Source organism: Rhinopithecus bieti, unplaced genomic scaffold (genome assembly GCF_001698545.2).
Source record: "Rhinopithecus bieti isolate Rb0 unplaced genomic scaffold, ASM169854v2 scaffold_19840, whole genome shotgun sequence".
NCBI classification, from domain to species: Eukaryota; Metazoa; Chordata; class Mammalia; order Primates; family Cercopithecidae; genus Rhinopithecus; species Rhinopithecus bieti.
In genome coordinates this window covers 455,134-465,989 of record NW_016809771.1, presented here as the reverse complement: position 1 = coordinate 465,989, position 10,856 = coordinate 455,134, and the positions used below count along the sequence as shown (strand labels likewise).

At 40.5% G+C, this 10,856-nt stretch overlaps 1 long non-coding RNA gene across 1 annotated transcript; it reads left to right on the top strand.

Annotated features, from left to right (window-relative positions):
* Positions 1-1,952: 1,952 nt before the first annotated feature.
* LOC108541010 (uncharacterized) lies at positions 1,953-3,029 on the top strand. Its single transcript, XR_001888832.1, has 3 exons — positions 1,953-2,010; positions 2,095-2,163; positions 2,921-3,029. It is a non-coding gene; the product is annotated as an uncharacterized LOC108541010 (long non-coding RNA).
* Positions 3,030-10,856: the final 7,827 nt, after the last annotated feature.

The window sequence follows — 10,856 nt, the reverse complement described above, 5'->3', positions numbered from 1 at the left end:
AGCGCTGCCGCTCGGCCGGCCCCGCAGGCGCGGGGATCCTCAGTCGCTCCGCCTTGCCCCACGCGCCCCACGCCGCGGGACTTACACTTGGGGTCGCTTCCCGCACGCGCGGGCCTCGCGCCGGTGCCGCCGCAGCGCCCCCTGCAGGCCGGAGCCGAGCTGGCCCAGGCCTGAGGCTGGCTCGGGGTTCCACGGCCACAGTGCCGGCCCCGCGACTGCTGCTCCGGCCCGGCCAGGCTACCTTAGTGTTGAGGCGGGAGGCCTGGGCCTCGGTGGGTGAAGGGACCGGGTGGCCCGCTCCCACCTTGGGCAGAGGCTCGACTGACCACGGCGAGGCTGGGCCCGGCATTACTGGGAGGCGAACTTGAGAGCTGCGGGTTAATGTACGGAGCTCAGGCAACGCCAGATCCGACTGACCCACCCACCCCCTCGAAGAGGAACAGTGGCTTGGGTTTGGTTTTAGTTTTGATTCCCCACCTCCCCTTTCTTAATTCCAAAGGAAATAAAGCATTCAAGCTCCATGTCTGGTGGGAATATATAATTCCTTGACAAAGAAAGAGGAAACATTTCTCTGATAAACACAAGAATCTCAATAAGAATTGCATTATTGAGAACTTTTCCCACTGATAAAGTAGGGAAGAGGAAAGGGAAAATAGGGTAAGGGAATACTGGAAGACAAACTTTATCTTTTTTTTTTTTTTCAAGTGTTGGCGCATCCTGTTGGTGTTCGGAGAAGTTGTGGCTCAGCTTGCTTTGTCTACATTAGTGGAATCTTTTAAGTCTTTCTGGTCTGTCTCAGCATACTCACTGGCAAGCCCTAGACTACATTACCCAAGTCATTTTGTCGGCTTGGAATCCTGAGTATGTCATCATTCTGTATCGGAGATGAGATTGCTCGGAAACACTGGATTCAGAATGGTATCTAGCAAGATGGTATTTCTGGAGCACCAAGTCATTTCCTGAATCATTATGCAAAGCATAAATTGCATTGTAGTCCTAGAATAATACAAAGCTTCCCTTTAGTTGTTGCCGTAAATTAATAACTGGCATTTTAATGCACTAAATGAACTACAAATAGGATTTTAGTAGTTGGATTTATACCTTTGACTTCTAGGAATTTCAACTACATTAGGGTCCGGATACATAAAAGGGGCAAGCTCTTTTTTCCACAGCGTTTCCAGCTTCTCCACAGAAACCTAGCCCCACACGAGCAAAAGATCACACTCTGTGCTTCATCAAAGAGATTACACAATTACAGATTCCAGCATCTCCCAGGAGTCCTTTGAATTTGGATTAAGGTCTATAATTACGTGGGTAAGGGAATAACTAGGTAATTGGCTTTCTGCACCTGGAATGTAGTCTCCTGGGTATAAGAGGCTCATTTTAATCAGAAGTGTATGGGATGAAAGTGAACCCTGTCTCTTAAGGGGAGACTCCTTAAGAGGAGGATTGGAGCCCTATGTTTTAATAGAGCTTCTCCACAATCTTTAACACTAAGCTGCTTCCCCTTGTCCACTAATTTGCTGTAGAATTTTTCTAGCATGTTTATGATGGTGTTCAGGGCACACTACCCCAAAATATAACACCTTAGCATATTGAATATTTTAAGCTGATGAAATTTGAGAAATGGCAGGTGTGAGGACTCTGACCTTCCCGTGAAGCAGGTCTAAGACCCTCATGTAAGAGATGCCCTCCCTATACCTGGAGAAAATAAGCAATCTTTTCTGTGAAGACAGAGCCAAGAGGATTCTAAATGAGTAGGCATTTGTAGGTTTCCCCAGTTTATTGCCGTTAGCTCACCTTTTGTCTTATCACATTTTTCCATAAGAGTCTACTCTTCATCAAACCCAGTATAAAACGCTCAGGTTTCTTCAGGTCTTCATTTCCTTATGAAGGCTCCAATGCCATGCAAAACTTATGTTGAGTATTATACATTCATTTGCCTTTCTTTCGTTACAGGAACCCCACATGGACCTTGTGCTGTCGCTGCCATGGCACCCCTTCTAGAAGGTAGATATTTTTCCTCCCAACAAACCCTACAACCTTTATGAAAATATTTCACTCTTTTGCTTTAATTTCCATTACTGCTATAAGTGAAAAAAGGATGAAGAATTGAACGAACAGGATTGAACCATCTACTAGGCACTGTGCTTGTAACTTTAGGTATGTATTTTTTTCTATTTATTCCTAACAATAACTCCACGGGATATTTTTCTTATCCTTATTTTATCTGTGAAGAAACTAATGCTTATAGAGCTCAAGTAAACTTAGCAAAAATCATGAACCTATAATTAGCAGAACCAGAGATCAAACCAAGGTTTATTTAGCTCCAGACCATTGCTTTACTATAAATTATACTGCGTTAATTTACATTTTTCTTCATAAAGCTATGCTAGTTATGATTTACTATCTTGCTGTCAAAAGATTTTCAGTTTTTCATATTTAGAATTTGTTCCAGTATACTTTATAATGGTAGATCTCAGAGTTTTTGAAATGCAGATTTATGGGCCCAAATCCTGGACCTACTGATTCAGAAGCCTGGGAGATAGGGCCCTACAGCAAGCTCTCCAGGCAATTCTGATGCTTGGGAAAGTTTGAGGACCACTGCTTTTGAATAGCAGAGTTAAGCTGAATTGATTCATTCTCTTACTTTGGAAGGTGATGGTCCTTTCTTTCAGGACATCTCTTCAATCTTTTACAGACCAATAAAAGTGGTATTTTGTGGATTTGTGATCACAGTGTCACAAATGGCAATTATGATGTTTCCTGTGTCAACTCAGATTCTTTGAGGTGTAGTGTGGATACAGATGCTGAGGCTAAGTCTGTGTTCAGTGAGAAAGAGTGGGTAATTGAATTAATCTCTGCTGCATATATGCAAGTGAAATAACACGTGTGTTACTGTTTGTCATCCCCAACTTAGGACTCTATTCTGTGTAACAGAAGTGGGAGCCTTGGACAACTGAACACCTATCAAGAAATGTCAGCCTTTTTTTTTTTTTTCCTTGAGACTGTCACCCAGTCTGGAGTTCAATGGCACCATCTTGGCTCTCTGTAACCTCCACCTCCTGGCCTCAAGAGATTCTCCTGCCTCAGCCTCCTGAGTAGCTGAGACTACAGGTATACACCATCACTCCTGGCTAGTTGTTGTATTTTTAGTAGATAATGGGGTTTTACCATGTTGGCCAGGGTGGGGGTGGTCTTGAACTCCTGACCTCAGGTGATCTGCCTGCCTCGGCCTCCCAAAGTGCTGGGATTACCATGCCCAGCCAAGAAATGTCAATTCTTTATTGTAGCCTGGCTTTCCATATTCTTCCACCAGGCTTTTTATTCTCTAGTTTTTAAATCACATTTGGCGTTTGTAGATCAATCCTTCCCTTTTAGTGGCATTCTCTATGAGGTGTCCCTCTCCTAATATGAAGAAACAATTTTCTTCTTTCTCCTCCTTTATCTGATCCATTTACAGATGTATTACATTTGTAATAGGCTAGGTATTAGGGATACAAAAATGAATAAGGTATGGTCTATTCTCAAAGGTATGCAGAAACTTTTCTATATATTCCCATTGACTTGTATTTATATTTCTTGAATTAAAAAAAAAAAAACTGGCAGGCCGGGCGCGGTGGCTCAAGCCTATAATCCCAGCACTTTGGGAGGCCGAGACGGGCGGATCACAAGGTCAGGAGATCGAGACCATCCTGGCTAACATGGTGAAACCCCGTCTCTACTAAAAAATACAAAAAAAAAAACTAGCCGGGCAAGGTGGCGGGCGCCTGTAGTCCCAGCTACTCGGGAGGCTGAGGCAGGAGAATGGCGTGAACCCAGGAGGCGGAGCTTGCAGTGAGCCAGGATCCGGCCACTACACTCCAGCCTGGGTGACAGAGCGAGACTCCCTCTCAAAAAAAAAAAAACTGGCTGTGGTTTTTCTTGTTTGTTTTCTGCTCTTAGTGAATCTTTGTTTCTTCTTTTCATTATGGCTTTCCAGTTTGAGTTTCACTACTCATTATCATAAGAATAAATAATTTTACTGACTTTAGTAATATTTGATCACTTATATTGATGTCATTTAACTCTCATTTACATTTCAGTGGTCTAAAACACAGCTAAGATACTAAAAGAAAAATAAAAGATGAGATTATTAGGCAAATAATTACCACATAGTCAACTCATGAACAATACTGCATGCACTTACGGGAAATCTCTGTCACATAAACTATTTGGCTGTTATTTCCGATATGCTGTAATTTCTGTAGTTACACACTTATCTAGCCCATGGCAGATTAGAAACTATGAATCACAAGACAAGGGAAGGAAATGCTGTTAATATAGGTAGTTTAAGAGGAGCAATCACTATTAGTTGGCAGAATAAGCACAGGGAAAACAAAAAAATTAGAAAAATGAATTAAAAATGCATGGTAGTCTGACACAATTAGTTACATTGAACAACCCTATTTATTCCACTGGAAATATGATAAACATAGTCCACAAGTCTCTGCCATCTGAGAAATTTATAACCTAATATACTGATGGAAATAAAGTGAAGGGAACTGTCATATACCAAACACCTGCTTTATAACTTGAACGCGCTTTATGACATCACCATATCTCAGGATCAAAACAGATATTCATAGCTTTGGCCCTCAATTACAAAGAAAAATTAAATTATGCTCTGTACTCTGTTTCAGAAAATTAGAGGAATATAGAACCCATTTTGGAACTTTAGAAACTCTTTTACATATGAACAGGTTAGGTTCCAAAATGTCCATTGTTCATAAGTCCCAATACTCCCAAGTTCAGAGTAAGCCACATATGCATTTCCAGAAAACAGAAAAGTGAGCCAGTCCTTTGAAACTTTAGAACCAAGCTTACTCTTCTCCTTTTTACTGATAAAAGTTGTATAGTGGTGCACCCCAAACTAAGGCACGTATGAATCTCTTGATGATCACGTTAAAATGAAGATGCTTATTGGGTAGTGTTAGGATGACGTGAGAATCTGCATTTCTAGCAAGCTCCCAGGTGATGCTGATTCTGCTGATCCATGGACCACACTTTGAGTAGCAAGGTTCTAAAGGGCATTTTTTGTTGGATTTACGTTTGAAGTCCCTTAAGGAAGGAAATGCCCCTCCTTGATGATCCTAAAGGAACTTCTTAGCAGCTGCAGTATATTCACACCTGCTACCACTCATGTTGATGTTGTACAGATTAAAATGGGCCTAGCACCCTTGCTTTCCATAATTTTACTTTCTTAGGCCTTTAAGATACTTGAACCATCTCCTAATGTGTTAATGGGCACCCAAGGTTGACACTGATCTTCTCATCGCATAGTCAACAGTGTGTACATTTTGCCAATTACTTTTCTTCTTACTAATTATTGTTTGTTATAGAAAAATGGTGAATTAGTCTGCTTTGGCTGCCTTAACAAAATACCTTAAATGAGGTGGCTTAAATGACAGAAATGTGTTTTCCCACAATTCTGGAAGCTGAAAGTCTGAGATGAGAATGCCAGCATGATCAGGTTCTGGTAAAGGTTCTCCTCCTGGCTTGTAGATGGCCACCTTCTCACCGGTCCATACATGGCAGGCAGAGATGCGGAGAGAGCAAGCTGTCTGGTGTCTCTTGGTATAAGGGCACCAGTTCTATTGGACAAGGCTCTGCCTTTATGACTGCATTTAACCTTAATCACCTCCTTAAAGGCCCTCTCTTGAATACAGTTACATGGGGGGTTAGGGCTTCAACATATGGATTTTGGGGGTATGGAATTCAGTCCATAGCAAATGGCATTTTCATATGACATGAGTCACTCTTTGCTTTTCAGAATTGTTCCTAATTTCAACTGGGTCATATTACTTTATTGTATATTTATTATTATGAATTTTCATTTTTAAATCTCTGCTTTTTAAATCTTCACATCACTCTTACTACCACCTTCAAAATTCTCACTTCTTTCTCACTGACATTGATGTTGGGATTAATATTTATAAAGCACAGTTTTAAAACATAAACTCATAATAGGCCCCAAATTAATAAAAAGATGACCTACATCAGGGCACCGCTATGCCAGGGCACACTGAATGAGTGCAATTCATTATAAGATGTACCGAGATATTAATCCTCTTCAGACGCTGGGACAGCTAAGGGGTACGCAAGTGATCCTCAGGCTAGTCTTCTTTGGCTGCAAGCATCCTTGTCTTTTACCCAACAAAAAAATCCTTTTTTTCTAGCTGTGTTATGACATGAAGAGGCTGGGAAGCACTGCCCTAGACTAAAATTACTGTGCACAATCTTCAGTGCCATCTGCTGGAAGGAGACAAAGTTGCTATACTATGGCTCTAGAAGGTAGATTTATATATTCATTCATTCATTTGAGATAGGGTCTAACTCTGTTGCCCAGGCTGGAATGCAGTGGTGCAATCACAGCTCACTGCAGTCTCAACCTCCTAGGCTCAAGTGATCCTCAGCCTCCCAAGCAGCTGGGATTACAGGAGTGCACCACACCACACTGGGCTAACTTTTAAAAATTTTTAATAGAGATGTCTCTATCATCTCGCTGTGTTGCCCAGGCTGGTCTCTCAAGTGATCCTCCAGCCTTGGCCTCCCAAAGTGCTGGGATTATGGGTGTGAGCCACCATGCCCAGCCTAGATTTATTGTTATGTGTAAAACTAAGTTAAAAGATCATAAGAAGGGGTATTTATGAGTTACAAAGGATTGGTTTTAAAACTTTTTTTACTAGTTGAAAGAATAAACTTCAATTACATGAAAAATGTAAAGCACAGCTGTTTCTTAAAAAAAAAATAATAATAATGCCAGACAAAAAATGGGGCAGACACAGTGGCTCACGCCTGTAATCCCAACAGTTTTGGAGGACAAGGTGGGAGGATCACTTAAGTCCAGGAATTTGAGACCAGCCTGGGCAACAGAGTGAGACCTTGTCTGTACAAAAAGTTAAAAAATTAGCCAGGTGTGGTGGCGTGTGCCTGTGGTCCTAGCTACTCAGCAGGCTGAGGCAGGAGGATCACTTGAGCCTAGGAGGTTGAGCCTGCAGTGAGCCATAATTGAGCTACTTGCACACTCCAGCCTGGGCAGCAGAGACTCTGTCTCTAAATAAATAAATAAATAAATAAATAGTTGAGCATACTAATTCAGTTAAAAAGGACACACTTTTAAAAAAGAATATTGATAAGTCAGAGCACCACTATGATGGCAGGGTGTTTACAAAGTTTGTGGTATACCATATACAAAAATCAACTCAAAATGGACGAAAGACTTAAAGACCTGAAACTATAAAACTAATGGAAGAAAACATAGGGGAGAAGTTCCATGATATTTGTCTGGACAAAGATTTCTTGAATATGAAAATCACGGGCAACAAAAGCAAAAATTAACAAATGAGATTGTATCAAACTAAAAACCTTTTGCACAAGAAAGGAAACAAAGAGACAACCTACAGATTGGGAGTAAAAACTATTTGCAAAGCATACATCTAAGAAGGGGATAATATTCAAAATATATAAGGAACTTAAACAATTCAATAGCAAGAAAACATATAACCCAATCAAAAAATGGGCAAAGAACCTAAACAGACATTTCTCAAAAGACATAAGAATGGCCAACAGATATGTGAAAAGATGCTCATCATCACTAATCATCAGGGAAATGCAAATTCAAACCACAATGAGATATCACCACATACCTGTCAGAATGGCTTTTATCAAAAAGACAAAAGATAGTGTTGGTGAAGGTGTGGAGAAAAGGGAACTCATGCACTGTTGGTAGGAATCATGGAAAACTACGGAGTTTCTACAAAAAACTAAAAGTAGAGTTGCTGTATGATCCAACAATCTCACTTTTGGGTATGTCTCCAAAGGAATGAAAATCAATATGTCCAAGAGATATCTGCATTGCTATATTCACTGTAGCACTGTTCATAATAAATAACATATGGAACCAATCTTGGTGAATCAGATAAATAGAAAAAGAAAATGTGTGCCAGGGAAAGGTGGCTCACACCTGTAATTCCAGCACTTTGGGAGGCTGAGGTAGGAGGATTCCTTGAGCACGGCAGTTTAAGGATGCAGTGAGCTAGGATTGCACCATTGCACTCCAGCTTGGGCAACAGAGTGAGATCCTGTCTCTTAAAAAAAACAAATACAAAAACAAAAAGAAAGAAAAAAAGAAAATGTGAAATATACACACTTCCCAGTCTGGAGTGTGGTTGTGCTATCCTAGCTGACTATAGCCTGGAACTCATGGGGTCAAGTGATCTCCCCACCTCAGCCTCCAGAGTAGCTGGGACTACAGGTGTATGCCACCTCCCCTGACTAATATTTAAGAATATTTTTGTAGAAATGGGATCTCACTAAGTTGCCCAGGCTGGAATGGGAAGATGTTGATCAAAAAGTACAAAGTTTCGGTTAGGAGGAATAAGCTTTAGTGATCTATTGCACAGAATTATGACTATAATAAATAATAACACATTTTATATTTCAAAATTGTAAAACAGTAGATTTTAAATGTTTTCACCACACAAAAAAGTATGTGAAATAATGGATTTGTTCATTAATTTAACCATTCCAAAATGTAAACAGATATCAAAACATCATATGGTACCCCATAAATATATCCAATTATCTGTCTATTAAAATAAATTTTGTTAATTTTAAATTGATACATCCTATTTGGTCATATTAAGCATATATATTTCTGGGGTATGTGTACATATTTAAGCATACATATTTCTGGGGTATGTGTACTATTTCGATGTATGTATACAATGTGTAGTGATCAAATCAGGGTAATTGGGATATTAATCATCTCAAATATTTATCATTTCTTTGTGTTGGGAACATTCCAAATCTTTCTTCTAGCTTCTTAAATATACAATAAATTATTTTTAACTATTTTGCACTCTGCTGTGCCATCAAACACTAGAACTTATTCCTATCTAAATGTATTTTGTGCCCATTAAAATACAATTAAAAAATGCTTGTGATGTAAGAAATACTAAGGAATTGGGGGATTTGGGTTAGAGAAAAGATCATGAAAAATGATAAATTTCTCAAAATATTTATAAAGTTATCTACTGAAGATTGATCAAGGCTGTTGCTTCAGATGGCAGAACAAGGAAACACTAGTTGAATTTTGATATATGAGATATGTTCAAGCACAAGGTGGATGTACTTGTGCTGGGATTTCTGGAAGAGCTATTCCCACATTGGGAAGAAAATTCCACTATATGCTCCCTAAACTTTCCCCCAACTCCAGATTCTATATCTAACCTGTGATTCTATTTGATACTTGGATCTCATGTCGTTGATATGTTCCATAATTATAAAAACTTGTATCAATGTCCTTAAAGCTTTTAAAGCCATATCCAACTTTAACTCTGGTATAAGCACCCTTCCTGTGGGGTCCTTCCTTTTCTCTGTATTGTATCCAAGGATTGAAGTTTATTTTCTTTATTTTGTTGATTCATGATCTCGTTCAAAAAGGTTTTTCCGGCTGGGCACAGTGGCTTATGCCTGTAATCCCAGCACTTTGGGAGGCTGAGGCGGGTGGATCACAAGGTCTAGAGATCAAGACCATCCTGTCCAACGTGGTGAAACCCTGTCTGTACTAAAAATACAAAAATTAGCTGGGAGTGGTGGCACGCCTGTAGTCCCAGCTACTCAGGAAGCTGAGGCAGGAGAATTGCTTGAACCCAGGAGGCAGAAGTTGCAGTGAGCTGAGATTGTGCCACTGCACTCCAGTGTAGCAACAGAGTGAGAGTCCATCTCAAAAAAAAACAAACACAAAATGTTTTTTCCTTATAACAACTTTCTTCTTCACTGATGAAAAGTAGAAATCTAGTATAGTCCTATAGACAGTTTCTATGTAATAGATTAAAACAAGTTAAAACAGGAATTTCTCCCATAAGATTCTCTCCTTCTAAATACAACAGAGTAGAAGGGGCAGGTGTGGTGGCTCATGCCTATAATCCCAGGACTTTGGGAGGCCAAGGCAGGAGGATCATTTGAGTCCAGGAGTTTGAGATCAGCCTGGGCAGCATAGAGAGACCCCATCTCTACAAAAAAATTTAGAAATTAGCCAGGCATCGTGACACAGCCTTGTAGTCCTAGCTGCTCAGGAAGCTGAGGTGGGAGGATTGCTTGAGCCTAGGTGGTTGAGGCGGCAATAAGCCAGATATGTGTGTGTGTATATATATATATGGCTTTATATATACATTTTTTTTTTTTTTTTTTTTTTTTTTTGAGACGAGTTTCCGCTTATTGGCCCAGGCTGGATGGCAATGGTGGCGATCTTTGGCGTCCACCGCAACCTCTGCCTCCCAGGTTCAAGCAATTCTCCCTGGTCTCAGCCTCCCGATAGCTGGGATTACAGGCCACGCACCACCACGCCAGCTAATTTTTTTGTATTTTCAGTAAAGACGGGGTTTCTCTACGTTGAGGCTGGTCTCGAACTCTTGACCTCAGGTGATCCGCCTGCCTCGGCCTCCCAAAGTGCTGGGATTATAGGCGTGGGCCACCGCACCCAGCACATCTTTGTTATATGTATGTTATATACTCTGTTTTGTATACATAAAACAAAGTAGAGAATATTAGTCCCCAGAATTTCTCTGTAAGAAAATGTCTCATGCAAAAAACATTCAGGAGGAGAGAAATATACTTTGTAGGGGATGCCACATGCTTCTTGCCAAGAAGAGAGAGAGAACTGGGAGGGCTTTAGCTGTCTTCTATGTATGGTTGGTGCAGGGGTACAAGAAAAACTTCTCACTTTTACACCATGTGGGAAGAGGGTAGTGAACAGGGCAGAAAGAAAACTGTGAGATAACAACATGGAAGGATTGGGAGATTGAAAGAGG